General features: G+C 39.8%; 1 long non-coding RNA gene across 3 annotated transcripts; it reads right to left on the bottom strand.

Annotated features, from left to right (window-relative positions):
• Window positions 1-1,359: 1,359 nt before the first annotated feature.
• On the bottom strand, window positions 1,360-5,224 carry LOC119892522. Of its 3 annotated transcripts, none has more exons than XR_005442563.1 (4): window positions 4,832-5,224; window positions 3,842-3,914; window positions 3,563-3,733; window positions 1,360-3,305 (listed from the first exon to the last, which is right to left on the bottom strand). It is a non-coding gene; the product is annotated as an uncharacterized LOC119892522 (long non-coding RNA). The 3 variants fall into 3 exon arrangements; XR_005442561.1 differs by having other exon boundaries at window positions 4,836-5,224; XR_005442562.1 differs by having other exon boundaries at window positions 3,563-3,718; window positions 4,836-5,224.
• Between the last annotated feature and the right edge of the window lie 6,833 nt (window positions 5,225-12,057).

The raw sequence follows: 12,057 nt of genomic DNA, 5'->3' as shown, positions 1-12,057 counted from the left end.
AATAATGATGAGTAGCTACACCAGTGCCAAAAAAAGGAATATGAATGGGTGCATTTAGGCTTATGTGTATGTTGTGAACAGTAGTTCTAAACTTCTGTTGATTTCTAAAATCTTTACTTTAACAACAGATTTATTGAGAATTTTTTTCAAGGCAACAGCAGTTTGGAATAAACTAAAGTCAACATTAATCTACAGTTGCAGGACAAACATGTCACTTGGTGTCCACACTATAAACACAGGCGTATAGGGACTTCTAAAAATAAAGCTAACACAAAAGATAAAAAAAGCAAGTAAATCGACAAAGTACACAAGATAGGGGATCAAATAAATTTTAGCAGTAAAGTAGCATTTATAAACTACAAACATTTAATTAACCATTTATGACAGACTATAATGCAGATGCAAGTCTTTATAAACGTTGTTGTCAACAACTATAATGGAGAATGGAGAATGTCTTTAGAACAACTAAAATAAACAAAAAAAGCTAAGTTTATTTTTAAAGAAAGAAAAACAATATGCTGCTGTGATAATAATGCACATGCATAAGCTATAGTTGCAGCTACCTACAAATGTTGGCTAAATTAACACATTACTGTTTTGACAGGCCTATAATACAAACGATGTAATACCTACCATTTGTAACTGTTAACTAACAAAAAGTAGAAGCTGATTCTGAATAACACAGTTCCTCGTGTAATAACTCCAAATGAGCATGCAAAGTGGGCCCTTTATTCGGCAAAAACTCATTATTTTAACATACATATAAAGCCGATAACAGCTTTGAATAGAGGGTCCCTTTACTCCATAGCCTCTGGGCCTTTAATGAGGAGGAAAAGGGAAAGAAAAGGTATTTTTCTGAAACTGATACACGTGTCTCTTCACAGAGTTTACCGCTTGATCTTCTAACAGTGCCAGATCTTCCAAGGCTCTTTCATGCCATCATCGTTAATCCTTTTGAAATACTCAAACTCTGAAATGTTTTTTACTCTTCTTTCACATGTACTGCTTTGATTTGTATATAGGGTCAGAAACAAGTGATCATGGGGGAATGGAGTATACGGGAAGCACTTAAACTGACATAAAAGAGAGTGATATATCCTACGTTTTATGTGAACTCTGATTGTGAATGCGCTTATCTGTTTTTCTGCTGATTTTTTGACATTGTAAAACACAGGAGGCATGCAGTAATGTTATTACTCATGTTATTAAATGAACATTTATGTTTTTAACTGTATGTAAGCAGTGGCTAGTAATCTAATTGTTATTTTTTCCACACAAGATTATCTGTGATGGTGCCTTTGCACGTGTGAGATGAGTGTTAATATGCACACTCTGATTAACACTCAAAGTCAGCCAGTGAATGATAAATTAGGAGCAAGTTTTAATTCACTCACCACCAAAAGGAAATTACAACCGCAATATAAACACACACCTACACACACACACACACACACACATACATACACTGAGGGGAAGAGATAAACAAATTAGTACAAAGGGGAGGAGATTAGAGAGCAAATGAGTTTACCCATGACGCTGATTGCTCTGAGACAAATACCTTTCCCCTCATGATTTCCTTGCACTGTTTATGACTTGATTGTACTGTATGTCTCATTATTGAGAGCAAATGAATGAGAAACAGTAGCGAACAGTGGTTGACCTCATATTTAGAGGACACTTTGCATTGTGAAGAGGTTTAATGTTTGCCCTAAATGTGGCTTTAATATTAGACTCCTGTTAACCAAATGAAGGATAGCTGCAATTAGCAATTGATTTCATGATCAATTAATCTGTTTCCTTTTTCCCCTTTTAATTAATGGTGTATTTGATTAAACATCATAAATATGCCCTTCACAGTATTCCAGAGCCCAAGATGACGTCTTCAGTTTACTCGTTTCATCTGGCCAATAGTCCAAGATTTTTCATTTACACTATAAAACAGATAAAAGCAGCAACTGCTCACATTTGACAAGCTGGATCTAGAATATTGAATGTAGAAGTTTGAAATTTTTGCTTGATGAATGACCTAAATGATATCAAAATTGTTGTTAATTTTCCTGTTGATTGAGTGATCAATTGAGTTTTAAAGGTCATCATTGACCTTGAGAACAACAGCTGACAAAACAATCTCACCTCAAGGCCTATTTAAACTCTATCAGACTTTCTCAGCACCAGGACACAAATGATTTTTTCTAGTGTTTTAAAATGTTTTGTCTGCGGCTGCTGAAACTTTCAAGCCAATGTGGACAAGATATGCTAGGGAGATTAAGTAAATAAATAAAATTTGAACATCTATGTATCCGCAACAACTGGGTATATTTTAGCTGAGACTGAGAGAGGTGAGATTGTTTTGTCACTTAATAAGCAATATTTTCATCCCTAGACTGAAGCTCCTTATGAAGGAGAACTGTTGCTAATTTTCAAAAAGGCACCAAGACTTCACAGACATAAGTTAGTTTTTGAAGAACCTTCAAATTAGGTGTGAAGGGCATCCAGCCTTCTTACATGTCCTTGGATCAGGTCATAAGTATTGCAAAACTTTTTAGAGATGACAGGAAACATTTACTCAAAGCCACTCAGATTTCTCTTAAAGACAACCACCAGCATCCCCTCACAAAATAAAGTGGAAGAAAAATTCACAACTGCCATTCTGACTGAACAAAAACCAAAAACAAAGACTGCACCTCAAAGCAGATCAGCCAGTCCCTAATTCTTATTTAGCTCTGAAAATGGGATAATGATGATAATGAGTATGATTACCAAAATGGATGTCTTGGAGCACAATAATCTAAACTGTCCATCACAAAGAGAAAAAAGGATCTCTGCATTTTTGTGTGTGCCTGTGTGATACAGCTTACAGTACTACTTTGTAAATGAACTGGCATTAGCATGCTCTGAAAGGAGTAGAGCCGGGGTTGAAGGGAGCAGGTGAAAATCTCACTTTGAATCATTTCCCCTCCCGGTCCCTGCCATTGTTCCTGTCCTCACACATGGCAGAGGCAGAAAGAAAGGATCCTATTATTCTGGCCCAAGCCTGTTCTCCTCGTTTATCGTTTAAAGAGGGGGAAGAGAGGGGGAATATTCTGATGGAAAGCAGGGCCTCTGTGGCAGCCTAGCAGTTGTGTGCCAGCTGAAAAGACTCCGCGGGCTGAAGCTGCGGCAGTGCCCACCACCTGCCGAGTTCTTTCTCCTTCATCTCTCCCTTCTCTCCCCGCTCTCTTTCTCTGCCTTTCACCGTCAAGCGCTCGGTGACTCAGCAGTCCAGGTTCAATTCAGGCTGAGGCCTCATGAAAAGAAAAAAAGAGCTGTACAGAAAGAGAGAAAAAAGATTAATTTCTTGAGTGGGAGAGTAAAAAAGGGGATGAAAGAAGCAGGCAGATACATAGGTACTGTATTTTGTTTTGCATTGAAAGCAAGCCTAAGCTGCACCTGGCTCTGGATTATTAAGTGATTTTCATGGGTGTTGAAGAAGGACAAGGTTTATCTGACTCTATCTGAACCACAACGTAATGCTGCTAGTTTGTTTAACACACGCCTTTTTGGCCTTGTCTTCTTGCCATACCTGCAACACAGGCCTTGGGCATCCTCCCCATGCTCCATAAAGAGACCCACTGAATTTAAGATCAGGTATTGATGTTGTGTACTCAGCACCCATCAATGCTGATGGGTTATTGATGGAGTGAGTGAATCCTTGTACCGCACCAACATGAGACCAGTACTGTTGGGGAAACATCTGCGTGTGTGTATCATGAAATAATGAGATAGAAAGCAAGGTGTTGTCATATATACGTCTGCACACAGCCAAAAATCAATGAAATCCTACACAAATGGAGATATATACATTGCCTGCAGCACTGCACTTTTGTGCCAAGACACGTGTCCTCCCAATGGGATGGGATCCATTGCACTCTTCCCTGAGGAAGAAGAAGAAGGAGGTTGGTTAGTTGCATGGATAGAGTGAACGACACCGCAGGGGCCAGGGAGATAAAACAATGCAACTATGAAGAAGAGACCTAGTGTTGGCACCCCGGCATGAACAGGACATAGCTGTGGTATCAGAGGGGAAAGCAGCAGTGAATCAACAATTCCCCGGATCTTTCCTCTGCTCTACCAAGAGCAGCATCTTATAATGGCTGTGAAGACAACTCCGGGCTCCAAGGCATTAATTCAACACATTGTTAATAATTGATGTGCATCAAAACATTGACGATATATATGCACACATAATCAGAATGCATGAATTCTACTTGTGGGTGAGGCAGTCCCTCTCTCAGTGGTTTTATCAATATAGTTCATAGGCAGCTGTACATCTTATCTCATTCTTTACAGCACGTTTGGACCAATAGAAGCCTCTTTGCATTCAGTTTCTGCCTGCACAGGGTTCTCACTACCTATAATCTTTTTTACTTAGAACTTTACTAGAAATACATCGGGTGATGGAACTGCACATCTCTTAAATCTAAAATGTCTCAATCTTTATAAAATCATGATGTTTTGCCAAGCATTGCTGAACCCTCAGAACATGAATATTCCACTCAGTACAAGCATCATATAGCTTCAATTAAGTACTAGAACAAGCTAATAATGTCAGAAAAAATAGGGAAACATGTATTTTTGATACATTTTAAGACTTTTAAAATGGAACAGAAAATACATATGGTATTTTAGGACATACACTTTCTTGCAAAGAGTTAAGAAGAGTGATACCACTGACATTTCTGTGCGGTAAATTTAAAGCTTCAGCCAGCAGCCGGTTAGTTTAGCCTAGCACAAAAAACAGATACAGGGAGAAGCAGCTAGCTTGGTTCTGTCAAATGCAAACAAGACCCACCTACCGGCACCTTGAGCACTCACTAATGAACATGTTATATCTTTTGTTGAATCCGTAAAAAATGTGTAAAAAATACAAGTTGTGGTTAAAACAGAGCCACTGACCAAGGCCTGGAGTCCTTCTGCTAAATATCAGCATGGAGACAAGAGGGTCATCTGGCACTGGAGATAAAGGTGGGTGTGGGTAGTTTGTGTGTGTGTGTGTGTGTGTGTGTGTGTGTGTGTACACCACTTATAACAGTCCATCTCCCTCGTCCACCATGGGTAGGCCAGGCATCTCTCATTCACATTCCTCAGATTATGGAGGGCCATCCCAGACTAGCAGAGGCAAGCCTGGACCCACCTGGGCAGAGCCTGGTAAATTCCACTCATGCTCGCAGACCCACTGGGATAAGAAAAGCTGGGGAGAAGTGGGGCCATTTTTAGGAATTTCCCACCAGATAAAATCAAAAACAGCATTTAAATCAGACAAACTTCATGCTTGTTCTCAAGGACCCAAAACAGCACTCCACATGAATGTCTTTGCACACACTCCATGCTCTTACTATTGTGTTTACTTGGCACTGATGTTAAGAGGGAGAGGGGCTCGGGTGGGGGAGGGCAGGGAAGGGCTATCGTCACCAGGGCCATTGTTTCTCAGCGACCCCCATTCAGGGTCATTTAGCATGTGACACATCTAGGGGCACAGAAAAGGAATTCATGTGCCAGTTCCCTACTCAAACCTGAACCAGGATGATGAAAAATAAGGCAGAAGTGATAAAGGGGAAAGAAGGGGGTTAGCACAGGGAGAGTGAAATTATAGACTCAAAATTAGGGACAAGAAAACAACAGAAGAAACACATAATGGAAAGATGGCAGTGAAATACACCTACATAAAGCAGACAAGAATGTTAAAGGAGATCAGCTACATACATGAGGAGGGCGTGTGGATGCGTATGTGTGATCTATGCAAGTGTGTGTTTACTTTAAGTGAGGGTCAGCCCAGCGGCCCACAGCTAAGGGCATTCCTGCCTGGGCATCAAAAGGAACATAAGAACGAGACACTGAGGCGGAATCTGACATTTTGGGAAAATGTAAGATGTCATTTTTGCCTTACGCTGAGAGTTAGAGAAGAAGATTGACACCACTCTCCTATTTGTTTTTCATTATTATGGTCAAATGTACATGCTGGACAGGCTGACAAATAGATCGACCAACATTTATTTCATTGATTCCCTCTTGCTGTGAGGCAACAGTGCTAACCACTGCCCCACCGGGTCACGGGGGGCTGGAGCCAATCCCAGCTGACATCGGGCGAAAGGCGGGGTACACCCTGGACAGGTTGCCAATCCATCACAGGACCACACATGGACAAACAACCACTCACACTCACACCTAAGGACAATTTTAGAGACATCAATTAACCTAGCCTGTATGTCTTTGGATGGTGAGAGAGAACCCACGCAGACACGGGGAGAACATGCAAACTTCACACAGGGCAACCGGGGTTTGAAGCCAAGACCTTCTTGCTTTGAGGCCACAGTACTATCCACTGGACCACCAGTCCAAGCAGTGATGAGGAATCTGCCGAGAGCTAATCATCATACACTCAGTGAACAAATCAGATACAGAAATGTACATGAACATGAGCTTAGCAAGATAATACTAAACCTTAAATGATGTGAGGAGGAAGTTTTTGTGCAGCAATCAGTGTTGGTATTATCAGGAGAGTAAAAGAGACAGTTAATAAAGGCCTAAAACACTTGTACTGTACACTTGCATATGATTGAAAAATACTGGTCACCTGGTAGCAAACATATAAAGCATCACTAATCCAATGATTCAGGAGTTTGAGGCATCATAAGGCAATGAGGTACAAAGAGGCCAGAGACTTCATATGTCCCTGTGCATGTTAGCATTGTATCTTTTGTCTATGAAGAAAACCACAAACGAGTTTTCATTTCACAGGAATTAAGTATACTTGCACACCAAAACATAACATGTGTCACTGAGGCATATTCATAGAATGTACAAAAATGAACCCCCGAGTCAAAGCGCGCAGGGTAGCAATAACTGAACTGAGAAAGAAGAAAGAAAGAAAGAAATGTGACCTGTGAGTTGGGAGACATTATCCATTAGATATCATCTACAAAACAGGATCCCTTACACCAAAGAACACAAAACTCAGACAAGTCAAACACAGAGTTGGTTTTCAATCAAGCTTTTAATGAAAAGATCATAAAATAACAGTTTATTTTTCCTCACTGCTGTACATTAAGACTGCAAGGTTGTGAGTGCTGAGGTCAGCTGTATTACACTTTTATGACACTTTGAGTTTGCGAGCCCCATCGCTATGCACAGCGGTGGCTCTGACCTGAATACGAGCTCTCTGAGGAGTGGAGATAAAGAGAGAGCCCAGCCTGGGTGCTGCCAAAAGCCACAAAAGGTTCACAGAATCTCACCACTTAAATACTGGTGTGTGCATGTTAGGCTGTGTTTGAAGTCTAGACGGTGGCATCTGCATTTGCTTGAGTGGAGGTGTACATGCATGCATGCCAGCAAAAGTGCACCTGGATGTGTACACCTTTGCATGTGAAATGTGTTTGCCAAGGGGGAGGGCTTCTCTGCCTTTAATTATTCATCAGCAAATACCCTACATGTCCATTTCAGAGGCTCTCAGCCCACAGATCCTGATACATTATTGAGAAGCTCTTCCTGAAGAAAACCGGAGAGGAAGCATGATACACGCACTTCATGGGCCGGTCCACTAATCAACTCTTCAAGTAATATCTTTTTAGCAGCTAATTATGTTTTTCCATTAATGTAGTGCACATCATGGTGACACTGTGCCTTTGCGAATTAAGTTTGAAAAAACTAGGTAAATTAATGGTACATATAAAATTATGCTGCAACAAACTCCATTTCAAAAAGCATATTTTGGTTACAGATGGACGGCAAAAAAAAAAAAAAAAAAAAAAAAAAGTATAAATGCTGAGATGTAATGGCAAGATAGCACATGTAAACACAGAGTTTTGAGGTAAATTGGTGTTTTCTGTTTGTCACTCACTACTGCACTACATCACTGGATGTACAGTAAATACTCATGTGAAATGCAAAATGCAGCAGAGCTGATGATACAGTCACCTGTGCAGTAAGATAGATTACAGAGGGTCAAAGAGCTAAAGCAGGGGGTCAGGTGTATCCGAGATAAAGCACGGAACAGTAAAGCTTAAGACATGCTTTAATGGCACTGGAGGCCATTTTAAAACTGGCTTTGGTTTAGCCTGCCAAGGTAAGAAGGATCACCTCCATAATAACTGGAAAGACCAGCCCCACTACTTTACAAAATGCCTGGAGAGAAACTTAATAGTAAAAACCGTACAATGTGTAACAACAATAATACCATGAAATGAGATGGAAACTTGAATGCGTAGAGCAGAGTCCAGTCTCTCGGTTGGCATTTCCTGCTTTGTATATTCATTTTTAAAGCTTTTGTAACACTGCATAATGATATGATATTTCAGCATTGACACAGGAACAATGATGAGGTAAGAAGAGAAAGACAAAAGAATAAACCGCCAGTTAAACGGAAACTGATACTTGAGCGCCCGGATCTTTCCAGAGGCTTTGAAAAACATACAAAGTGCACTTAGTAAAGCTATCTCACCCAACGTTTCTAAAATAAATGTAGAACTATCAGACACTAAAAACATAAACGTCATGTAAAAGAGATGGAAGAAGTGGCAAGTGGTTTAAGACAAGAAATGTAACAATAGTCACATGAACACTACCGTTCAGCGGAGAGAAGCAATGATAATGTGCATGTTTCTGCTGTGTGAATGGTTTTTTTGGTTTTTGTTTTTAATGGCAGCACCCAGGGAGAGCAAGCTTGAAAAGATACAGTAGCCTCCTTTCTGCACAGGCAGGTCACAGTGTCCCGCCTGTGTCCACAGACACACACAAGGGGTTAAAGTTCAACTCCCCTGGTGCGCAGTCATTCAGTGAGAACTCGAGAACACATGGGCAAAAACACCCACAGTGAATCACATGAAATAAAAACCCTACAGACTGTCAGGTGGAACTGAGAAAGAGATATTACATGCCATAGACCATTTTTGAATTGGGAAAAAAATAAATCAGTTCTCCCACAAAAAAAGTCAACCTCACAGATTGTGGTTAATGGCTATGTTCTGTGTCTTAGTTTTGATTCTCAGCTTGAAATCCTCAAAACAAAAAAAGGGGGTCCTGCCACCACCTCAGTCTCACACACTGAGCATATTCTTTGCAGAGGTGAGGGCAGGACCAGAAATAAATACATTCATCACTGACAATAGACATTTGATAAAAAAAGAACACTGTCAATAAGTGTTTGCACCAACTTTGTATGAGGCCCGGCCAGCCAGAGGTTTGTGCTGCTTTTACCCACAGAACACAGGCAGCTAAAAAAAGAAAACACAAAAAAAAAAACACAATAACATTCACAGTTAAGACTACCAGATAAGCCTGTTTACATGCAGTGAACAAATCAAAGCTACATTCCCCAGATAGGTTTCAAGAACCGCCAGCATAAGAGATGTACCATGTTACTAAAACAACCCTAACCATTCAAGCATCACCCACCCACTCCTACATATTAAGAGACCCAATCAGCCGAGGTCGTCCTCAAGTGCATTTGGGTAAACACAGAGACACAACATTGAGCTAAAGACCCTGACTAACAATGCCTTTTGATTAATACGTCAAGGACGCACCCCATTTCTGCGGTCCCATCTGAAGACAGGCCAGAGGGCAGGGGGGACTGGGGCGCAGGGTCACCCCAAAGCCAGCTGGTAGAAGGGGGAGGGGGATACCCCTAAACCACGCACCCCTCCCATTAACTGAATATGCAGCAGTTCAACCCATGTTTGACGCTATGTTTTTGTTATGGCAGCAACCTCTGTGGAAAAGCATCTTTAAAAAAAATTTAAAATACACACAAAACCACCTCTCTGGCTGGCCGAGCCTCAACTGAGGTCTGTAAAACTGTAAAAGTTCATGTAAACAATGAGATAAATACATATGTTTCTTTTTTAGAGCCACACATGGTTCCATAATCATTCAAATGTGCTTTGGTTTAAAAAATAGTTTGTGGATTTGGGTATGAGCTTTTTTTTTCTTCTTAGTTCTTTGTACAACTTTGCAACTATTTCTGAACATACTGTGTTACTAACTAAAATGTAGACTTGTTTCGAGCTGCCTCGCCTTTGTCAAGGCTCTTTGTGTTAGTTGAAAAAGTACCCCCCGTTTGTCTTAAATATGAAACTAGTGTTTTGCTTTTCCCATGATTAAAATACAGAGAAATCGATACAATACTATGTCTTACAAATGTAGCTGAGAGTCTGCATTCACAGATGCAGAACAATCCCTGAAGTATTTGAATAGTAGTAGTAGTAGTAGTAATAATAATAATAATAATAATAGTAGTAGTAGTATGGTCACAGTTTGGAGTTCGTAGTTTTTTTTTTCTTTGTTATTTCAAACAAGCAAGCATTCGAATGCAGCTGCAAAGTCTTTTGCAGAGATGGCTAGAGATCTTGTTGTACAAAAACACCTTTTGCATGACAGACATTTTGCTGTACTGCAGTAAGTGCTGACAAGTACAATAACGTTTGAAGGCAATGCATTGTGGACTCCCTCTTAAGCTAGAAGAGGTCACAAGCAACAATGGAGGCAACAAATAACATGTTTGTGGTAGGGGGGTGGGGAGTGTGAAAAATTCATAGATGTACCATGCAATCACTAAACAGCAACTGCTTAACAGCAAGACACCAACATCCAACATAACCAAGTAACAATTCTGGGAGTCCAGGACGCAGGTACCTTAAAACGGTAGTGATGTATGTGTAACTGTAGCTGCATCCCTATGATAACAAACATTTCACAGACCATAACATGAGGACGAAAGAGGAATAAAAAAAAAAAATTGAAAAGACCGTTAAACCTACATAATAGAGGAATGCCTATTCCAAAAACTTGTAGTGAAGGTTCATGCTCCACAGTGTAACTGTTAAGAGTAGATACACTGGACAGGTTTCAGTGAAACCCACAGACAACAGAGGGGCCACTCCCAACTTATGGTGGTTTATGATGAGGTAAAGCTTTAGAGGTTTAAAATAATTTAAAGTCATTCTGTGATACAATGGAATACAATCAGAAACAAAAGGATGCTGCGGGAAACCAATGAGTTGTCCAACTGTCCAGTGCATCATTGCTTCTCCCTTCTTATTACAAGTTTTCACAAGTCTGGCTCAAAAAAAACAAGCAACTTGAACTTCACATTAAAATTCTGATTATAATTCCTATCTTTTTTTTCCTTTTTCTTTTTTTGGTCTGAACAGAACACATATAATGTCATCAAGTCCTGTTTTTAAAGTCAGGGAATATAAAGTGATAAGGACTCTGGATACAAACAAAAAGAAACAAACAAACAAACAAACAAAAAAAAACACGTTCAGGAACATGTTTTTAAACGTTACCATTTTCGTTAGGTGGTAAGTTTTTATTATACCAGCCCACCAATCAGCACAAGCTTTCCTTGCGAACCACAAGAACCTTCCTCAGTATCAGAGACATTGGCCAAAACTCCATCAAAAGAGCAGATTTCTTTGTATGGACTTAGAATATAATTCATAATTTGTTTTATACAGCAAATAGAAATCAAAAGTGAAATAATTTAGTATGCTATATATCTTAAGTACATCTTTTTAAAGACTTTGGTTATGAACTTGTCTAGCAATGTTTGTTAGTTAGCTCTGTTCTCCTCAACATTCATAAGATCTTTGGAACACTATACATCTACACTAACTAACCACTATTTGCTCCATACAGGAAGCTACAGTACACTTTGAGGTGGGGCCACAATGAGCAGGGCACCAAAAAAAGCTATATTTGACAAGTAAAAACAACAGCTAAAAACAATATTAATGTGTAAAATCTATGAGCATTAAAAACCTGTGTTGAGAGATGGGCAGGTTAAAGCATTAGGTGAAAAGTTACCATAATCTACACACTTTTTACAATTAATTACATAGAAACTTTCAACTAATCAACAGAGTTCGTAAGAGTAATCAGAGGTAGCGAGGTCACAAGCCTATATAAATAGACTTCTTTTTCTGAGGGGAGAAAAGCTATACAGACAAAAAAATAAAACGTACCCACTGAACACGTTCAGTCTAAAACACCATCTTCTTGCCCCAATCAAACTACCCC

This window comes from Micropterus salmoides, unplaced genomic scaffold (assembly GCF_014851395.1).
Source record: "Micropterus salmoides isolate LMB-PRFRI ecotype aquatic unplaced genomic scaffold, ASM1485139v1 Ms_hic_scaffold_7, whole genome shotgun sequence".
Lineage (NCBI taxonomy): Eukaryota > Metazoa > Chordata > Actinopteri > Centrarchiformes > Centrarchidae > Micropterus > Micropterus salmoides.
The sequence above is the reverse complement of the archived record's forward strand: the minus strand, read 5'-3'. Positions and strand labels throughout refer to the sequence as shown.